The 22981-nt window shown below is 36.8% G+C and overlaps 1 long non-coding RNA gene across 1 annotated transcript; it reads left to right on the top strand.

The window, feature by feature from the left end:
- Nucleotides 1–783: 783 nt before the first annotated feature.
- LOC106728073 lies at nt 784–20757 on the top strand. The gene is made up of 3 exons (XR_001364318.1): nt 784–839; nt 12302–12305; nt 20748–20757. It is a non-coding gene; the product is annotated as an uncharacterized LOC106728073 (long non-coding RNA).
- Nucleotides 20758–22981: the final 2224 nt, after the last annotated feature.

Genomic DNA, 22981 nt, shown 5'->3' with positions numbered 1-22981 from the left:
CTGTGAATGCCTAGTTGATATCATTTTCCCATTATGCTACAAGTCATTGATTTTTAGAGCTCTTGGTAGATAGGGATATAAACTTTTTGGTCATATAAATTGAAAATATTACTTCCCAATTTGCTGTTTGGTTTTGACTTAGCTTATTGTGCAATTCCCCCAATTTTTATCCATTGAAAAATTAACACTAATTTTCTTCTAGTTAACATATAGTTCCATTTTTTTAAACTTTATTCTCTAATTAATTTGGAATTTATTCTGAGTGGGAAGGAAAAAGAATCCAACTTATCTTGTATCAAATAGCTATCCAATTGTTATAACATGACTTAAGGTCTTTCATTTAAATAAATATCTAAAATATGAAATTCTTTTTACTTCTGGCATATGTCTTAGAAATATGTTTTCCAGTTACAGTTTCTATAAAGTGAGAGAACTTAAATATAGATATGTAGAAACTATATTTTTGCAGGATTCTTTTAGATACTAGCATTTAAAAGATAGTCTTAAAACAGAAACTAAAAACATAGAGAACATTTTTTAGTGATTTTCTTTTATCACATCTTTATAAATAACTTATTTTTAATAAAAACAACGAGTTAGTATATTCTTTTCTTATATTGTATCATTTTAAATAATCAACATTAGTTTTTAATGGTAATAATAAGTAAAGTGGCATAAAGTATTTTAGAAATGAACAATTGATTCATGGCATTAGAAATTGGCCAATTTGTCACAGGTGGTGAGCATTCTATGAGCATGAGTTAGCCTTTTTCTCTTTGTCTTTTTAAATTAAATTTATTGGGGTGAAAATGCTTAATAAGATTACATATGTTTCAAGTGTCCACTTCTATATCATCTGTATATTGTATTGTATGTTTATCACCCAAAGTCGACCTTCTTTACCCTATACTATCTCCCCTAACCCCTTTCCCTCTGGTTAACTACTATACTGTTGTCTATGAGTTTTTATTTGTTTGCTTGCCTTGTTTGTTCATGTTGTTGCTTTCAGCTTTATACCCCACATATGAGTGAAACCATATGGATCTTGACTTTTTCTGTCTGATTCATATTGCTTAACATGATATTCTCAAAGTCCATTCATGTTGTCACAAATGGCAGTATTTTATCTTTTCTGATCTATCAAAAAACACCAAATTCAATAGCCTAGAAGAAACGGATAAATTCCTAGAAATATATAGCCATCCTAGGCTGAATCATGAGGAATTGGAAAGTCTAGATAGACCAACAGTGAGGACATTGAAACAATCATCATAAACCGCCCAAAAAGTAAAAGTCCAAGACCAGTCCTATCCTTCTCAAACTCTTGCAAAAAAATTGAAGAAGCAATACTTCCTAAAATACTTTATGGAGCCAACATAACCCTGATACCAAAACCTGTCAAGGATAAGACACAAAAAAGAAAACTACAGACCAATATCTCTGATGAATACAGATGCAAAAATTCTAAACAAGACACTAGCAAACAGAATGCAACAATACATTAAAAAGATAATACATCATGATCAAGTGGGATTCATTCCAGGGTCACAAGGAAGGTTCAACATATGCAAATTGGTCAATGTGATACACACATCAACAAAATGAAGGATAGAAATCAAGGTAATATCAACAGATGCAGAAAAAAACACTTTACAATATACAATGTCCATTTATGATTAGACTAGAGGCCTGGTGCACGAAATTCATGCATGGGGGTGGGGTGAGGGAATCCCTCAGCCCAGCCTGTACCCTCTCCAATCTGGGACTCCTCAGGGCATGTCCTGCTACTCTCCCCTGCCGGCCTGATTGCCCCTAACTGTTCTCCCCTGCTGGCCTGGTCGCCTCTAACCGCCTCTGCCTCGGCCCTGTCACCATGGCTTTATCCGGAAGGACATCCAGAAGATGTCCAGTCTATCCAGTCTAATTAGTATATTACCCTTTTATTAGTATAGATTAAAACAATAAAATGGGTATTGAAGGAAAGTACCTCAACATAATAAAGGCCATATATGAAAAACCCTCAGCTAATATCATACTCAATGGTGAAAATGAAAGCTTTTCCTCTATGATCTGGAGCAAGAAAAGGATGTCCACAATTACTATATTATTCAACATAGCAAGAAAGCAAGCATTAGCATTTTTAACAGAGTCAATAGAAAGTATCAGTTAAATCAAATAGTTGTTTAAGAAGAATTATTTAAAGTAGCTTTTTTTGTACACAGATTCCAGGGATCATAAAAGTTGTTATTTTACTTTTGAAATAAATGAATTTATCATTTCCATAAATAGAAGATGAAATTTGCTCTACAACTATTCAAAACATTTTTCTTTGATTTATAAATCAACAAATTAAAACATCAGGTATGAGAAATCTATTTTTCCAGAACTATATTTTAGAAATAGTTTTAGAATGGTTATAAAATAATACTTGCAATAAAAACAGGAAAAAAAACCTAAAAGTTTTAAGCACTGAGAAAAAGTTTCAATAGGTTTAAAGCTCATTTCTAAAATAAATTCAGCTTCTTAGAAAAGTCAGATATGAGTTAATTTTTATATCTAAATATTATTTAGTCTTCTTGCTTGTGTTGATGCATTTAAAATTCAAATGTATCACTATTCCAATCTTGATTTCAGGCCAAACTTAATGTGGCTACATCTCCCTGGATCTATGTTGTCTCTGGTTACTGGCCAATAATGACACCCTTTTCTGTCCCCGCTGGTCTTGCCTAAGGCACAAAACTACATTAATCACTACTGATGGATGATACACTTGACTTCAATCTATACCATATTTACAGATTATTTTATGAATTTAATTCTTAGTTTCCCAGTAAATGATAAATACTTTTAGAGGAGTAATTATAACAAAGCATTCTATTGCAACCACATACTAGTATACATTTAAAGTATATGACATTGGAGGGTATAAATAGTTATGAATTTCTTACTTTCCTTTACTTTCACTTTTATAATAACTGATTTTGCAAAACCAAATGCAAAATCTATAGGTTTATAATGATTGGTATACTGAGAAAAATAACTAAAATAAAGATCAATCTTAAACATCTTGATACAAAGTATAACTATTATTGTTTTAAAAAGGTGTAAAATGTGTGCTTTATATACAGTTTGAATTAAGTGTGTGCAGTATAGATTTTTCTTGATGTATTATTGAATTTTAATAATCTAGATTAAACCACATTCTAATGTATTCAGTGTAGGTCTGACTTCCCTTTACTAATTTTGATGTGTTTAATACTATCTAAAGTTTTGTAAGAAAACATGCAAACTACCATAAAATAAAGATTGACATTTTTTTAAAATTCTTCCTATAGTTATACATATGAGCACAGAAATGAAAACAAGAGCTTTTATATATTGCTATTTATGAAATGTTTATAATAGTTTTGATACTATTGAAAGAATCTTCCCTTTTCACATAAAATGTATGATTAAAGCCAAAAAAGCTATTCTATGTGGTGTATAATCTACATAGAAGTGTACCTAACTAAATTGTCAGAATTGTGAAGATTAGCTATCATGTATGTATTTTCCTTTTCTTTTACACATTGTCTATATACAAAAGACATGGGTGAAAATATATTACAATATTTAGTATTCAAGACAAAGTATGTTATATATCATAAAGCAAAGGAAACATGTTGGCATTCTATAATTTAGGTCATGAAGATTACCTTTCTCATACTCGGGATCTTTTAAGTGTAAGTATATATTTAGTTATTACAAATATAATAACTAAGAATTTTTCTTTTAATTTTGAGATAGATAGTACATATTTGCTCCAATACCTAAATCATGTCCCTGGTAGTAAATTGTATAGTCATTAACATTTTACATAATATTTGAAATTCTTCAATAACCTGGAAAGTATTTTAAGTGGAATAGACATATGATATGCAAAAAAAGTATATGCATATTCATAAGATTCTGGACATAATATAGCAAATGTGTGTGGGCAACAGTGGGTGTTCTTATGATGCTTTTGCATTTCCACACTTGGTTTAAAATAGCCGTTGGTAATTTTATACACTCATGGAAAGATACTGATCCTTCTAGGACACTGAGATGCTAAAAGTCATTGAGATAATTTCTTACCTATTTACCTTTCTTTAACTCTGATGAACTTCATTTTGCTTCCAAAGATGTCATTTACAAGCGTGGATCACTAGGAAAAAGAAAAAGTCACACTTAGGGATTGAAGATCATAGAGCGTGACTACACCAGGAGCCACAGTCTCCCTATTGTTTTCCAGAGGCAATATCAAATGAAAATCAGTTTCAAGGTAAGAAACTGGGAAAAGAGGTAGAAAAGTTATAGCATAAAGCTGTCTATGCCTTCCAGATGAGCTTCAGTCACCCCTACAGGGAATGTGTTGATTTTATTAAAGAAAGATTAGGAGATGAATAAGATTGAAAACATCCTGCTGTAGTTATAATTCTCCTTCACCTCCCCTGGCTTTTCCCCTAAATAATGCCAGACAGGTGCTAAATCCCCTGGGAAGGGGCAAGGAGGTGGCAGGAGACAAGTGGGTTTAAGGCCAGGACCAGCCCCAATCGCCAGGGCAGGGCATTCTTGACTGGGAGGATTTTGCTCAATGGATGATCATGTATGGGTTGACTTGCCACCTGGATGATTATAAAATACTTCTTAAAATTTCCATAACTGGTTTAATTTTTAAAGAAAATAAATGCATGTATTTTAACATTAGAGTTAAATATCACTGATAGCTGCTCCACAGATGAGTAAATAAAAATACTAATAATTCTTTTAGATGTATTACCATTATGATCTTGTTAATCTCCATTTTATACATATGAGAAACATTAAGTAGTGGAGCTAGAATTTAAAACTTTATAGCATTTCATTTTATCATTTTCCATCTCTAGTCTTCCAATGTAATAGCCAAATGCTAGAAACAAAAGCTTTTTTTTTTTTTTGGTCCTTCTAGACTCATCCTCTAATTTTTTAAAATTTGTCCTTATTGTTGAAAGTATTACAGATGTCCCCTTTCCCCCTCACTGATCCCCTCCACCCCGCACATGCCCCCCCCACACACACACTCAGGCTTTCACTGCGCTATTGTCTGTGTCCATGGGTTATGCATCTATGCATATTAGTTCTTTGGTTAATCTCTTCCTCCCTCCTCCCTCCATCCCTCTGAGAAACAAAAACATTAAAAAAATAGATAAAATTTGGGAATAGGTGTGGTCTTGTTTTTGTTACTATGTTCTTTGCTAAATTCCAATCAGTAGCCATGATATTAAACAAATTATTCTATGAAAATCAACCCCATTTTTAAAAATGCCACTTGACACTGAGCAGACAATTAGACAAAAGCCTATGCCCTTTTTGAAAATTTAAAGCAATATGTAAGTCCCCTGTGAAATGCAACTGATATATTGAGGCATCCTCTGCACTGTGGTGCAATATAAGTTGCCAATATACAAATATACCCAGGTTTAAATATAGGGAGCCTGTCCATTTATTTTAGATAAAAAGGTAGATTAAGTATGCAGAATTTAGATTTTGCAGGTGAGGAACTAATCACCCATGGCAGCTGTCATATTTAGAGCAGCATATGAGAGGTAGGAGCGAAGTACAAGTGTCAGGGAAAGAAAAGTCCTTTTAAGCATCAAGATTTTTCCAACAGATGGCTTGGTAATTTATTTTTTATATTCTATGAGTTCTAATTTTCTCCATAGCAGATATATTTTACTAATGCCTCATGTGTTGAATTAATTTGCTGGAGAAATCAAATGATGCAAAGTAGGTTTACAAAATTTTAAATATGGAACTGAAAAGCAATCTTTTGGGTTATGTGTCATACTGAAAGTCAGTGGTTGGAATGTATTGAATTTCTAGCCTTTGAGATACTGTAGACATGAGGTTTAGGGAAAAGGCAGGGCAAAGATCAAGAGGAATAGAAAGAATGACTATCAAAGAAACTGGACTTCTGGAAGAGCTCCCAATGGCCAAAACTAGAACTCAAGGTACAAAATTAATAGTCGTTTTGGATTATAACCCAATTATAAAGCACATAAACACAAGTCCATACTGATATAAATAAATGACTGAATAAGTGAATCAGTGGACAAATGTGTGCAGAAGAATCCCGTATAATATATGTACACAGGGGGTGGAGTGTCATTCCTGCCACCCATCCTCACCCCTCTCTTCCCCAGAGGGTTCTAGACTTAGTGACTTGCTTTCAAAACTAGGGTCAAGAAGGAAAAAGTAGTAACACTGCAATGAAAGAACCTGGCAAACACCACCTTACCCAGGTGGTAAATGCATTAACCTCACCAGTGGGATCACATGGATGTTAGTTACCCTGTGACAGTGAAAACTTCACCTCTGTGGTATTAATTCCAAAAAAACCCCATTACCCTAGACCAGTGGTCGGCAAACTGTGGCTCGAGAGCCACATGCGGCTCTTTGACCTCTTGAGTGTGGCTCTTCCACAAAATACCACGTGCGGGCGCACATGTACAGTGCGATTGAAACTTCGTGGCCCATGCGCAGAAGTTGGTATTTTGTGGAAGAGCCACACTCAAGGGGCCAAAGAGCTGCACGTGGCTTGTGAGTCGCAGTTTGCTGACCACTGCCCTATACTAATTAAAAACAAAGGAAAGGCAACCCAAATTGAGTCACATTAATTTTTTTCATATTACAAACAATGCTGCAATGAACATTTATGTTTAATTTATATACAGTATAAAATTTATCTGCAATAAATCAAAAAATCACAATCCCTATGCTCTCAAGGAGAAATAAGTTTCAGCAAGTTTCCTTTTCTCTTCCCTAAGGGGTTTCAATTTTTTTTTGCTTTTTATTTTTTTCTCTGTTTCAGTTACAGAGCATACTTTTGACTAACAGCATCCTATAGATAGGTACATTGCTAAGTATAATTGAAACTACAAAGAAACAAGAGACACAATGCACAATATTTCATGATATAGGACAGACTGTGACAGGTGCACCAATAGAATCACCACCTGACCTAACAGAGATTTTTTTAAAAGATTTTTTATTGATCTTTTTAGAGAGAGAGAGGAAGGGAAAGGGAGGGAAAAGGAAGAGAGGGAGGGAAAGAAAGAGAGAGAGGAAACATTTATGTGAGAGGGCAATATGGATCAGCTGCCTCCTGCACACCCCCTACCGGGGATGGAGCCCACAACCAGCAATGGAACCAGCAATTTTACCATGAGCAGGATGACGCCCAACCAACTGAGACACACTCCAGGGCCAGATGGAGAGGTTTTAAGTTCCAGAGGAATAGGGTCACCTCATGAGACACACTCCAGGGCCAGATGGAGAGGTTTTAAGTTCCAATCAGAGGAATAGGGTCACCTCATGAATACCTTGGTTTTTTAACTTAAGAAAATAATAATAATTTCAATAGAAAAATAGTTTTGAGGCATTATAAGTGGAAGGAAAACATGTTTCAAGGCAAATGAGAGAATGATTCTAAAACTTGTTCGAGAACAGTGAATTGACAGATTATTTTAAATGGAGCAAAAAAATTTCTCAAGAGTCGTATGAGAGATAAAATTGGAAAGGTATGCTACAGCCAGTTCATACAGGTCCTTAAATGCAATGCTATGCGCGTTATAATTCTGAAGGGAATAGAGAACAATTAGAGCAATAAAGTGATTTGAGTTGCAACAAATATGCTTTGGGATCTGAATAACAGCCTCACATAAACTAAGTTACCTAGTATATAAAGGCTTTAAATGTAAGTGGTTTGTTATATTACATAAGAGTTACTATACGCAGTGCGGTTAAAGGTCAGCAAATCCACTCGCTCAGTGAATTCATTAAAGACCAGAGGCTCTCCATCCATAGGCCTCATCACTGCACCTGCTGACGGAGTCTCCTTCGTGACTGAAAGGATACTGTACCAGTTCTGGGCTTCACATGCAGGAAGCTGATGTCCTGTTAAAACACAGGGGCATTTTCACCCTTGAATCTCATTTAACCCATAAGAAAAACCATTCCCAGAAGGTTACAGATTTCCCATCAGCTACAATTTGCTAGAAATGAGTCACAGGCCGTGACAAAAACAATCATGTCAAGGGAAGGAAAACAAACCTGGACTGACTGACGAACCTGAGGAACTACAGTTATTGTTACTAAGGACAAAGGACAGTAAACGCTCAAGCAGTGCTAGGCTTACCCAGTAGAGAGGAAGGTGCTGGTTGTGGGCGCGCAAACACACACACACACACACAAGAGCATTATCTGGCTTCTTTGTATATAACACTTATGGGAGGAAGGGAGAGTGGCAATAAGCTGGTCGGTGCAGGGTCTATTTTAAGAGTTGTAATGAGGGCATACATACATCAGGACAGTAACAGTGAGGAATGAGAAGATGAGACAATCTTCAGGAGTCTCATCTTTGGATGGGAGTCTATCTTTAGGGAGCCAACTCTAAACCAAAGTCAAGCATTTTATTTTTTTAAAAATATATTTTTATTGATTTCAGAGAAGAAGGGAGAGGAGGAGAGAGAGATAGAAACATCAATGATGTGAGAGGGCAAAGGCAAGCATTTGAATAGTTTTGAGCTGTACCAAAAGTAAGGGCCAGATAGAAAGTCTCAGGCCTGTGAAACTAAGGAGACATGGGGAACTGCCTCCTAACAGCCTCCTGCAAGATAGGAAGAAAGGAGAAACGGCCTGCTCATAAGACTGCCTGTCTCAGCCCACAGTCCACCAACATTTGGTTCAGAAAGTGTTTGCTGCGTGCCATGGCGGAGACTACTGCATGCAAGAGTCATTTCGGTTCACGTCTTACTTTCTTCTAAAAACTTCTTTTCTAAATGTCTCTTGCACCATTATCTCCAAGAAGACCTATTTCTTCACAAAGATAAAAATTTCATGACTTGTTGCTTTTACTTAACAAAGACACTGACATACTTTCATTTCTCAGTACGATTACTTATTAAATCTCAATGGTATGACATTTCTTGTTAAAGGAGTAAATGAATGTATTTTCATACCTTTGTCAATGTAAAATGATCAAACCTCTATATTAATGGCTCACATCAAAGACATTAGTCTAAATCACAAGCATAAAATGGAGAGCCATATTAAAATGAAAAGGGAAACTGTAACAGTTGAAAATATGAACAAAAAAGATGCGTATGCAGAGAGAGCTACTAATCAAAATTATCCACTCAGGATTTCTTGCAGAGGGAAACGCAGAACAGTTGAAAATGAATGAACAGCTCAATGAGCAGGCAAATGAGAATGATTAGAAAAACACATTCTCTTACATAAAAATAGAAATATGTAAAATAAAGTGTATGTGCATTTTATGCACATTTGGTTAGTTTTATTTAATGGATTCTGGCTTTTCAGCTATTTTTTAAAGTTCGTATATTAAAATTAAGATTCTTAGATTGACTTGTTGATCCCTCAATTGCCTTCACTCATTTCCATTCCCAAGGCCAAAAGAAAACAGAAATACCTGTACACGCCTTTCTGCTTGACTCCAGATCCATTTCTAAGGAGAATATAAGGGGAACTGGAGACTGTGCAGGAGTGTTACTCAGGGTTCTCCAGAGAAACAGGACCGTTAGGACACAGACAGGTCTATGCGTGAGGGGATTTATTGTAGAAAATGCTCACATGACCATGGAGGCCAGTAGTTCCCACAATGTGAACTGGAAGCTGAAGAACCAGAAAAGCTGGTGGTGTGAATCATTCTCAGCCCAAAGGCCTGAGAACCAGCATTCCTGACGTCCAAGGACTGGACTTCAGCGTTGGCAGTTGGCAAAATCGAGTACAATTAGTGAACATGGAGACAGATATGATGAAAGGAAGAAAGGTAAGATAATCTTATAAAAAGGTCCCTGAACTGGAGAATATCTTATAGAATATAGCAGAACCAGCTCACCAGACTGAACCCATTTTATCTCTGTGCTTTTTCAAAGTCACACACACACAAAACAGACACTAGTTCCAGGGGAAGTGAAAAAGTGCTTGAAGGACATTTTTTGCTACTTTGTGATGACATTGTAGTCAATTTAAATAAATATACCTGTAAATATACTATTATAGCTATTGTTTAAGTATAAACCACACAAAACAGACACTAGTTCCAGGGGAAGTGAAAAAGTGCTTGAGTACATTTTTTTGCTACTTTGTGATGACATTGTAGCCAATTTAAATAAAGAAATATACCTGTAAATATACTATTATAGCTATTGTTTTATTATAAATAGTTACCATTGTTATTAGCTAACTTAAAATACCAGACATGATATTCTTTCTGTAGCTACTGTGAATGGAAGCAGGGAATTTTAGGAAAGCTCACGTGTAACTGTACAGAGTTTGTTTTCTCATGAGAATTCTATCTCTAGTTTTCAGTCTCTCAAGGCATGAATAATTAGTATAAATAGATAGCTTGCATATTGAGGAGCTTTGGAACCAAACATTTTTTGAAGTTTTTGTAACTGGTGATAAGAGAAAAGAGTGCATTTCTTCTGTAGCTTTTTAATAGGATACGTAAAGTTTTTTTTTTTTAAAGAAGAGTACAGTAATAATGCACACTTACAGGCAAAGGTATATTGTTTTAGGAATTACATGAAGAAAAAAAAGATTATGCATTGCAATTTTATTCATTTTAGTTCAAACACTTTAAAATGTTTATAAAAATGAAAGATTTGAAAACTGAAGTTATTGAATTTATGATGCTGAACTATACTTCCAATTAAGCAGTTCATTGTTTTCCAAATCTTATGTGGATTATAAAATGGCATGGAAAAATATGCTAAAACAGTCCTGTCTTGTTTATTTTATCCTCTCATCTTCCTTCATTTTCATACTCTCCTGTCCCGTTCTATTTTTTTTCTCCTCATTGTTCCTTTTATAAAATTACATTTTAAGCCCCTATTAAAAAGGCATTTTAAATAACAGAATAGTCTCTGGAGGCCAGGCCTCCTTATCAGCATACAGGGGAAAACTTACAAAACAGTGAGCCCACGCGTTTAACTACCAAGGGAACAGCCCTTGCTATGGACACATCGCCATCACATAACTCAACCTGAAAGCAGGCAGCCGGTAAGGTATTCATCTCAACAGAGAGGTACCTACTTCTTCTTTGTACACCCTGGTGAGGATCCTCTTACGTTCTTCTATCATAGTATCATGGCTCCCCCAGTGCCTGGCTGGGACATTGGACAAAAACTTTCAGAGCCCCTCTTTCTGTCTCCCCCGCATTATATCCTCCATTGCATTATATCTAACTTTCTTTCACTCAGCCATCTCATTTTCCCGGAGGTGGCATTAAATTGGTACCATTGTAGAAAAAAAATAAATTCTGAATGGTCATGAAGTCAAAGATTTCTCATGGGAGGATAAAATATAGCCAAATTGCTATAGTTCATTTTTAATGACTGCTTTTTGTCCAAAAAAGAAAATCTAATAATGACTAGAGGTCACTTCAATAGGGTTAAGTATTTTATAGTGGATCAAATTAGCCCTAGAAGGTTTGACTCAGTTGGCTGAGCGTCATCCCATGCACTGAAAGGGCACAGGCCTGGGTTGCAGGTTCTATACCCTGTTGGGAGTGCGCAGGAGGCAGCTGATCCTTTCTCGCTCACACTGGTGTTTCTCTCTAAAAATCAATAAAAACATATTAAAGTGGATCAAATTATAGAGGAAAACAGGATTCAAAAAAATAAACACATATAATTTTAATTTGGTATTTCAAGAGGCTCTTGGAATCTTACTGAAAGTCTACCCATTTTAAAGTATCAGAGAAAATAAAAGCATAAAGGAGAATTTTCATTTTAATCCTTTAGCCTGTAACTAGCAAAGAGACAGAAAGAACAAAGATATGAACAAAAGAAAATAATGTAGGCACAGCCATAGAGCAATGACAAATTCCTCCTAAATAACCAAAGACAAAAAAATTTAAAAGATTGATAATTCTCAATGTAGTATAAATCATATTTTCCATCTATCAACCTGGACCTATCTATCTATATTGTTACTGAAGAAAGTATCATTTTTTTTTTGACAAGCTGTTGCTCTTAGCAACAAGTCATCATGATATTTTCTTTGATTATAACTAAAGAGCAATATCCATTCTTGTTACATGGGTGTAAAGTATAATTTAAAGCTCATTAAAAGTGTAGCAGGTGTTCACGTATAAAGTGAAAAAAAAAAAAAAAGGAGGAAAGAATTTCTCTATGCCTGAGCTGTCAGCGCTCTAAAAGCCTAATTTATTTTGCATAACCTTTTAGAAAATAGACATGATAATAATAGAGAAAAGAGAAGTGGGAAACAGGAAAGTAAAGGGACTTAGCCTTTTGATTTGACCTTGATTCCCACCCTTTGAAAATATTATAGTCTTTTAACAATTGCAGCTTTGACATATAACACACTTTTCTTCCCAGGAGATAGAAGTTCTTCAGACATTTCCTTAACATAAAAGCTGCTCTAAAGTAGAAAATGAGTAGGTGTATAAACTGAAATGGAGTCAGTTTATATTCACTGCAAAGCAGGAAGGGAATGAATGTTCAATTGCCCGGCTTTCCATGGATGCGTTTTTCATGTAGAAAGTTCCTACTCGGCAGAGAGAAAATGCAAACTTGAATTCAAAAGTGAGTAAAAGTCTAGCAATTGCAGCTATTCCTCAGTACCTTCCATTGTTGGCACAAATTAGGCAAATGGCGAGAAAAAGACCTAAGTACATCAGATCTAAACGCAGATCTGAAACTGAAAGTTAAAATTGTTAATGCAGTGACACAATTTGTACTGTGGATTTGCATCGTCCTTTCAACCGGTAACTCTAATGAAAGCCCAGGATTGCTGGAAGTCACTGGATTTTCAATAACTCAAGTTATTAATATTTTTCTCCTTTTAGGAAAAGGAAAGAACTATACACTTTTTTTAAAAAAGGCAGGGACATATAAAAGGGACATATAAAAGGGACATATAAAATTGTGGTATTTGGAAAAGAATGGTGAGAAATTAAACAAAATTGCAATTGAGTTTTTTTTTTGTTTGTTTTTTTGCTTTTTGGTTTTTTTAAAATATATTTTATTGAGTTTTTACAGAGAGGAAGGGAGAGGGATAGAGAGCCAGAAACATCGATGAGAGAGACACATCGATCAGCTGCCTCTGCACACCTCCCACTGGGGATGTGCCCACAACCAAGGTACATGCCCTTGACCGGAACCGAACCTGGGACCCTTCAGTCCGCAGGCTGACACTCTATCCACTGAGCCAAACCGGTTAGGGCAACAATTGAGTTTTGATACTGCTTTTTGAGATCTATGCTGTGGTTAAAATTAATTTTTTAAATATAAAAGGAAAACATTCATAGCAATGAAGAATATCTGAAAGTAAAATTCTTTATAATCTTAACAAAATCTAAAGTGGGTTGAGGACAAGAAATTTATATTTATATACAATTTAAATTAAGGGAGAATTAATAATAGGTATTTGCTTACTTTTTCCACCAATGTCACTGGGGAAACTGGTGCATTGAAGAATATGAAGTAGCTATACTGCACATGTGTGTAAGAGTTTAGTGCAGAGGTTCTCAAAAACTATTTTGTTTGTCTATAACAGGGGCAAGGAACTCCTGGCTGGCCCTTGGTTTTAAGGCTGAGAAGTCATTTGGTCTGGCCCTGCCAAAGCATTTGAGGTGAGTGAATTAAATGTTTGACCAAATATAGCAGGCTAATTTTTAAGTTGATAATTTTGTATAGCTTGTGAATTATGTTATAAATATCCAAATAGCCCTTGGCAGAAAAAGGTTCTCCACCCCTGATCTAGAAAAATGAGCCAATAATTTATTTAAATACTAGAAGCCCGGTACACGAATTTGTGCACTAGTGGGGTCCCTCAGCCTTGCCTGCGGGTTCGGGCCGAAACTGGCTCTCCAACATCCCCCGAAGGGTCTCGGATTGTGAGAGGGCTTGGGCCAGGCTGAGGAACCCCACTGGTGCATGATCAGAAATGGGGAGGGACTTGGGAGGTTAGCCAGCTGGGGAGGAACCATGGGAGGGCTCCAGGGCATGTCCAGCCTGTCTCGCTCAGTCCCGATCGGCCAGACCCCAGCAGCAAGCTCACCTACCAGTTGGAGTATCTTCTCCCTAGACCCCAGCAGCAAGCTCACCTACCAGTTGGAGCATCTTCTCCCTGGAGGTCAGTGCATGTCATAGCGACTGGTGGACCGGTCAACTGTCTCCCCCTGGTGGTCAGTGCACGTCATAGTGAGCGGTTGAGCTGCCTTAGCATATCATTAGCATATTCACTTTGATTGGTCGAATGGCTTTTATTATATAAGATAGATATTTAAATAGCATTGAATAATTAGATCTTGTAACACTGGGGTTCCAGGCCAAAGTTGGTTGTATACAAACATTCTTCAGAGTTGAAAAATAATTGTCCTCCCTCCAACCCTTTAGAAATAATCAATTCTTCTCTGGGTTGCCACAATGTCCCTTTTAAATAATGCCACCATTTATCTTTAGACAGCTCTGTGCTTTCCTTTTACTTGCTTATCCTTTATGGATGTTTGAATCTGTCACTCATAAAAGAGCATAAAATGCTTTTATTTATTATTAATAAAATCCCAATCTATGTCACTCACACTTTCCAATATTTTTGCATGTAGAAGTTAGTGAATAAACATTTGCAGAACTACACTGGCCTTTTTAATCATGATCATGTGAAAACAATATTTCAAGTAGCACACTATCCTGGTTCATCTAGCTTTGAAATTTTTAAAGATGATAAAATTCCATATTGTATCAGGGGAATATTTAGTGTCATTTGGTTTCAGGCAATGTGCAATGCTACAACAATCCCTATTCTCAGTATCATTCTCTGAAAGTCAACCCTTTTTCCTGTTATAAATAAACACACCATGGACTTAAAATTGCAAACCACAAAGCGAACTCTCTGCAGCAGATACATATCAGTTTTTATTCATCAGAAGATGATCTAACATGGAGATTTCCTCCTTTTTGAAAAACCTGATGTCAAGAATGCCCATTTCATCAGGTCAGCATTTGTATTAGAAATCATGTCTTTACTTCCTGCAGCATACATTAATACGATCACACAATTACCCGCCGTGGTCCTCGGCAAATATGAGATGCGGTTCCCTAGTAGTGCTCATAGAGGTCTGCACCGTGAATATCCCAGTGCCCTCGAAAAAGCATCTGCAGAATAGCATTATGGGCTTGGAGGTTTAAACTATACACCGTGAGAGACAAAGTTCTCGCAGAGGATTAATAATTCCAATTGCTCTATAATGATGCTAATGAGAAATCAGGCCTTCAAAAATGTCATAAGTTTATTGGAAACCTTTATGGTAATTGAAACAGGGAGAGTTATATTTCATTATAACATATTTTGGGCCACCAGAATTATAGTGTACTTCTCTTGAGGGCCATCTCTTTTATTTGCTTTAAGATAGAATAAAAATATCTTTAATCATAAGAGTACAAGTAAGTAGGCTACTTATATAAAATACATCAATGTGTCCCCAAACTATCATTATAAGTAAAGGGTCTCCTTAGATTTTAAAGTGGAGGCATATTTAATTATTTACCAGTAGTAGTTTGTACTAGATGTACTCTGCTTTGGCCACCCAGTTTCTAAAATTACTTTTTCCGCTTAGTCTATAAGTAGTACATGCTCATTAAATAAATTTTCTAAATACAGGATGATAATGTCTATATCCCTGAAGATAATGTTTAGATGACCAGGAAATCACAGTTACATACAAATTCAAGGTTTTGTAGTAGGTGAAAAGGCCGCTGAATAATAAAGAACAAGTAATCTCTATTGATTCAGGCGCTTATATATAGTATGACAGGGAAATCAACAATAAAAAATGGTAAGTAAAAAACCCCAAACCTCCCACTGAAAAGGGAAAACAATATTTTGTTACTGATACCAAAACTCTTACAATACAATGAAATAACGAATCTAGGTAATGACCTCCAACAGCTAGTAAATCATTAGGCAAAATGTCAACAGTGAATTTTATCATAATCAATCAGACTGAGATCACCTGAAATCATGTTTGATCCCACTATCACAGTAAAATTAAATGTTACCAGTTGGAGCATCTTCTCCCTGGTGGTCAGTGCATGTCATAGCGACTGGTGGAGGCAAGATAGCGAGTGAATACGATTTGATAAAGAATTTAGATGCTATTGTTGTGCATGAGGACAGGATGCCTACCTGTACCCCTAAAGTCAATGGAAGAATAAATATTTGGAGGGTGAGGTTGACGCATGGGTAACAAAGGAAAAGGGAGAGTCGCCTTCATCCCATGTGATAGTGCAGAGTTCTGTAAGGCTCATTGGGAAGCCCCATATCTAATGTAGAACACGAAGCTGTTCGCTATATCTAATAGATTAACAGAGGCTGAAGAACTTTTATAATTGGATGGAACAGAATTCCAACCAATGAAACTCATAAATGCACTACAATGTTGCAAGGAAAAAGCCAAGGATTCTTGAGCTGCGAGCCTTGTTGGGTCAAGGGGAGAAGGGATAGTTGCCTACAAATGCTTAGAGAAACTAGGAATCAATGAAACCACTGAAAGCTCCCCACCCAAATTTTGTATAATGAAAGTTCAATTTCCACTTAAACAATCTATTTTTAAATTAGTCATTGATTTCTCAATAAAGACACTGTTAATGACTTTTGCCTAATGTTTGCTTAACTCAGATGAAAAATATAAAAGTCTGTGTATGGGAAGAAATCTTTTGCTTATTATAGAAAAAAAATATCCACAAATATATTAGCAGAAATTAAACAGTATATCAAAGAAGAAGAGAATACATAGGCTTCTGGTATGTTCTTTTATAGCTGTTACCTTGTCAGCTCTCTTTGCTTCTTAATATCGAAGAGAATACATAGGCTTCTGGTATGTTCTTTTATAGTTGTTGCCTTGTCAGCTCTCTTAATATTTTTATCTACCACGACTGCCACATTTTCTTCCCTTTTAATTTCCAATGTATTCTCTATTATGTTCAAAACACAAAACTGCAAACTCCAAATGTGAATTTCATAGTCCATAATTTCTTTCGGGTTAAAGTTATTCCTTTAAATCAGTTCCCTTGGTGTGTAAAGCCTAAAGCAGTCCTCATATCATTCCCCCTCAAAATAGAAAATCTTAATTGCAAGTTGGGATTTTTCTTTTTCTATTTCCTATGAGCAACCGATCACCCTAACAAAAGACACAAGGTGTGATGTAGCCTTTCTTTTTCTGACTCTTTCCAGAGTTGCCCTTCTGCCCTTCCTTCATACTACACTCTGGTCTTCCTACTCTCAGCTACACTCTTTCAAAAAGTTGCTACTCTGGTGATGACCCGAACCTTGCTCTACATCTAGAAAGTATAAGTAGTCATTGCTCAACACTCATCTATTGCCCTGTGGAGTTTTGGATATAACACGACCACTAATAATGCCAATAGTGATAATATATTGTATGTGCAGAGAAGTCCATACCTAACATATCCTTCTAGCAATATCATGAGTGAGGCAGTATGATTAACTAAATTTTATAGATGAAACTGCAACTTAGCGTAGACTAGCAAATTGCTCAAGGATTTGGTCACAGGTCAGCTTGGCTCTAATCTCCCATGTTTGCAGATCCCCCACTCCTTCCACAAATTCCCCTCCATCCTTACACAGGCTACCTAGAATTAGTTGCTTACTTAAAACAGAACAAATAGCATTATGTGTTCTGAAAGCTAATGAGGCTGAAAATGGATGTGCAGGTAACCAGCCCTAGGTCTGGAAATGGACATCTACAGTCCAGACTCATCCCTTAGGATGCCATCTGGGCTTGGCCTGCCTTACATGCTCTCACCCATTATTTCTTTATAGCCTGGTGTCATACTCTCCATGGGAAGCTATCATGCCAATACCCAGTGGATTAGGGGCCCAGTATATCAATGAGAATGTCCAGATTAATCAAATTAAATCAATCAGAGTAAGCTTATTCTGCTTTCTTTACAACCAGTTGAGAAAAGTGAACGTTAGCACTGATATCTGTAGTTAAATATTCTATGCATTCTGTTTTCAGTCAATTCCTCATGTATCATCACTGTTCTCTGGTGGCTAGTCCCCGCCGGCCACCTTTACTAAATGACCTTTAATGGCATATTTTTGGAAATTCAGTCTTTAAACACTACATAAATTGGACAAAGCACATTTTTAAAATTACAGACAATTTTTTAAGTACAATGAAATGAATAACTTCATTCTAACTTATACTATGATTATACCATCTCATTTCATCAGATATTTTTCTACTTGACACAAAAATACTTAAAAAGGAAAAAAAATTAAAATCACGAGAGTAAAAAAGAGTAAGACAGAAAGAAAAATCACTAAACATAATTTAAACATTACCATATGAACAAGTTTATACCCGAAATTTTATTTTGAATACCTTTCCATCAGTGTTATTGCCTACCCTTTAGAAATATTTTAATGAGTGCATGATTTTCCACCAAGAATAAATTCTACAGTTTATTGAACTCTTTCCTTATCCCTTAGTATTCAGGTTGTTGTTAATGTTTGTTTGTATTGCTATATATGTATGCAAAATGAATAGCTTTTATTTATAAAACAACATCTGTTTTAGAATCATATTTCCAATTCAAAAGTAAATAGGTCAATTTAACATTTTAAAGACTTACCGCATATTTAAAGATTCTTGATGCTTAAAGACCTTATTTTTCCCACTGAAAATATATATATATATATATATTAGATGATCCAGGCCATTCAGCATGAACTACAAATACAGAAATTATTACTCAAAGTCCTTGGCAGAAAAAGGTGATTAATGTCATGTGCACATTGGAAGACACATTGACACGTCTTGGGACAGCACTTGAGAAAACATGCCGAGATCTTGAGATTCTGAGAAAGAGCTGAGATCATGTTCCTCACCCACATTTGTTTTTATATTTACTAAGACAAGCTAGTTACCATTTTTAAATGTGTCTAATATGTGAAGTGTGAATAATAATGATTCTACCCCTTAGTTGTGTTTTAAATAGTAAATAATGTACTGATCTAAAGGTCACAACAAAATGCCGGGCACATAAGGAGCCCTCGTTAAACGTAAGTGGCTTCTAACTTAGCAGAGTCCTGTGACATGGTGCGTAGGAACATGTGCCCTGGAGACCAGCTGCCTGAGTTTGCATTCCAGATCCACCCTGTACCAGCTGTGTGACCTTCAGCCAGTTATTTGAATTCCCTCTACTGCCTCTGTTTCTTCAGGTGTAAAAGCTGGAATAACCATAGCACTTACAGCTAAGGGTTATTGTCCATATTACAAAATCATAAGTGTCTAGGACAGCGGTTCTCAACCTGTGGGTCGCGACCCCTTTGGCGGTCGAACGACCCTTTCACAGGGGCCACCTAAGACCATCCTGCATATCAGATATTTACATTACAATTCATAACAGTAGCAACATTACAGTTATGAAGTAGCAACAAAAATAATTTTGTGGTTGGGTCACAACATGAGGAACTGTATTTAAAAGGCCAGAAGGTTGAGAACCACTGGTCTAGGAGAAAATCTGGCTTACAGTAAACATTAAATAAATAGCATTTTAAGCTAGAATTTACCAGTGGTAACAGCTTTCTACTCTGTTTTTAATTAGTGGTTCTCTTCATTAACAGGAAATAGATTGATTGGCAATAGTCACAAAGAAAACAATTACTTAATTTTTAAAAGACTATTTCCTTTTTATTACAAACTACCCAGGCTAACTGCTACCAGAAGGGCATAAATGCTGTATATGGATAAAAAAAAGACAGAGTCATGCACACAGTGGCCTGTACACATCCTACACTCAAAAATATTGCTGAGTATGATTTTAGAATCCAATATTAAAATAAAGTCTTAAATAAAAACATTAATTTCAGAGCATTAAGGAAGACAGAATCTATATATATAAAAGCGTAATATGCAAATTGACCAGACAGCGGAACAACCAGTCAGCTATGATGTGCACTGACCACCAGGGGGGCAGATGTTCAACACAGGAGCTGTCCCCCGCCCGCAGGCCCCAATTGCCCAATTGGGGCCTGTGGGCCAACCTCTCAGTCCCTCCCCTTGGCAGGCAGGCTCCGATGGCCCAATGGGGAATGGGGATACGGGGGTGGGTGGTGGCATGTCCACCAGGGCCCCAATCGTCCCGCTGGTCACCCCACATACAGAGGGTGACCGGTGGAGGTGGGGGAGGGCTGGCCCCAGCAGGCGGGAATGGCCAACCTCTTGGTTCCTCCCCCCAGTCGGCAGGCTATGATCGCATGATGGGGAACCGGGAACCAGGGGTGGGTGGCAGCTGACTCGGGCAGCACTGGGGCCCTGATAGCCCCGCCGGTCGCCCCACACACAGAGGGTGACCACAGCGGCGGCAGCAACGGTAGGGAGCTGGGCCAGCTGCCGGGGAAGCGGCCCTGATCGCCAGCCAGGCCTAGGGACACCACCCATGCATGAATTTCGTGCACTGGGCCTCTAGTTTAGTATAATAGAATGCCTTTAAAATAAACTGATAAATATATTTTTTCATGTTAAATTCATCTTTTCCCCCAAACTCCTTTTCCCAATTTAAATGAGTTCTCAAGGTTAAAATAACTCTGACAGTTCCATTTTTAATTTTTTGAGGAAACTCCACACTGTTTTCCATAGTGGATGCACCAGTCTGCATTCCCACCAGTAGTATACTAGGGTTCCTTTTCTCCACCATCCTCACCAGCACTTGTCGTTTGTTGATTTATTGATGGCAGCCATTCTGACAGGTGTGAGGTGATATCTCATTGTCATTTTAATTTGTATCTCTCTGATGATTAGTGACTTTGAGCATATTATAATATGTCTCTTGGCTATCTTCTTTAGGGAAGTGTCTATTTAGGTCCTTTTCCCATTTTTAATTTGGATTGTTTGTCCCAGTGATCCCACTTCTAGGAATATATCCTAAGAAACCTGAACACCAATCAGAAATAATATATGCACTCCTATGTTCATAGCAGTGCTATTTATAATAGGTAAGATCTGGAAATAGCCTAAGTGTCCATCATTAGATGAGTAAATTAGAAAACTGTGGTACATTTACACAATGAAATACTATGCAGCTGTAAAAAAGAAGGATCTCTTACCCTTTGAGACAGTATGGGGGGACCTGGAGAGTATTATGCTAAGTGAAATAAGCCAGCCAGAGAAAGACAAGTGGAATCGAATGAACAAAAACTGATGAACAAAATAGATCCAGAGACATGGAAGCATGCAACAGACTGAAGGATCTCAAAGGGAAGGGAAGAGGGGGAGGAAGAGATTAAGGAAATAATTTGTATGCATATATGTATAACCCATGAACATAGACAATAGTGTGGTGAAGGCCTGGGGAGGTGGTGGGAACAAGGTGGAAGAGGTCAAAGGGGGGAAGAAAGGGGACATCTATAATACTTTCAACAATAAAGATTTATTTTAAAAATAGCTCTGTGATTTTTAGAAACACACACAATATGTATAATTTAAAATTTATTTCTAAATGTAAAAAAAAATAACATTTTAAAAATATTTTTTATTTTATTTCAGAGAGGAAGGGAGAGGGCGAGAGAGGTAGAAACATCAATGATGAGAGAGAATCGCCGATTGGCTGCCTTCTGCATGCTCCACACTGGGGATCGAGCACACAACCCAGGCATGTGTCCTGACTGGGAATCAAACCATGACCTCCTGGTTCATAGATCGACGCTCAACCACTGAGCTATGTTGACCGGGCAACTTTTCTATTTCATTAAAATCTTTCCAAGCATTCATAAAATGTCAAGACACTTACTCATTTATTTATTTGTTATTTATTTGGGAGACCTGGACCTTCTCCAAGCAAACTAAGAACATCATATAGTTTGTTATTATAATTTTTTATTATAGAACTCCAAAAATACTATCAATTTTATGTAGATGGAGTTCTTGTTATTATATAACTCCAAATAAAATCACAATTGCACATCTTTAAAAATAATTTTTGCAACAAATTATCAATCTCCAGGATATGAAAGATACCTTAGGAGAAGGAAACCATGCTGAAATCAATTACCCATTATCAATTAAATAAATAATTTAGATAAGCCATTCTTTTTCAGCACCCTCAGTTTTGGTTTAAAATGCATCAATTCCAAAATGTCTATGTTTTTAATAATTTGAACTTTTCCCACATACCTCTTCTGCAAAAATAAACTTTATAGCCATTTTCCTAATTCAAGTCCTCAATTTGGCCCAACTGACCACTTGCTAGTGGTGAAAGTTTAGTTTTCTTTATGTGTTAGGGACTCCTGCCCTCTTAGAATGCCACAGGAATTGGAGAGTTTATGCATTGCCAGAACACAGGGATAGACCTACGCCTGTTTCATTGTGGTGCCATACATGCTGCTCCTTCTGCAACACAGAAATGTTGCCCAGCTGACATGGCTCAATGGTTGGAGCATCGATCAATGGAGTCCCTTTCCTTCTGGGGCCCACAGATGCTCTGAATGGGCTCAGAGATGCCCACACAGCAGCCTCCCCACAGAGGGGAGACTTCCCCACAGATTCTCCCATTAATTTTTCTGTCTCTCACGTGCATAGACATCCTACAGGCACATAACCACATCAGGGTAAGCTGGATGTTGGTTTGCTACTCTTAAAAAATTCCTAAAACCCTTTCAGTCTCAGTCTCAGTCAACTCTCCCTGTCATTTTGCATTAGCCCTCTACAAACCCCCTTTCTTTAGGACCCGGCACTATCTTTATCTTCTAAACCTGACACATGGGACAGATTGCCTCTGAAATGCTTTTTGGCATCTCATGTTTTGCCCTGAAACATGACAGGTGTTAAAGTCTGCCTGAGGAAAGTGAGCCCCAAATCAGAATAGAATAGACTGTGGAAGTGAAAATAATTCTCCATTCTGCA

This window comes from Myotis brandtii, unplaced genomic scaffold (assembly GCF_000412655.1).
Source record: "Myotis brandtii unplaced genomic scaffold, ASM41265v1 scaffold53, whole genome shotgun sequence".
In the NCBI taxonomy this organism is placed as follows: Eukaryota; Metazoa; Chordata; class Mammalia; order Chiroptera; family Vespertilionidae; genus Myotis; species Myotis brandtii.
Note: the sequence above shows the minus strand (reverse complement) of the source record. Positions and strands in the feature narration are given on the sequence as shown.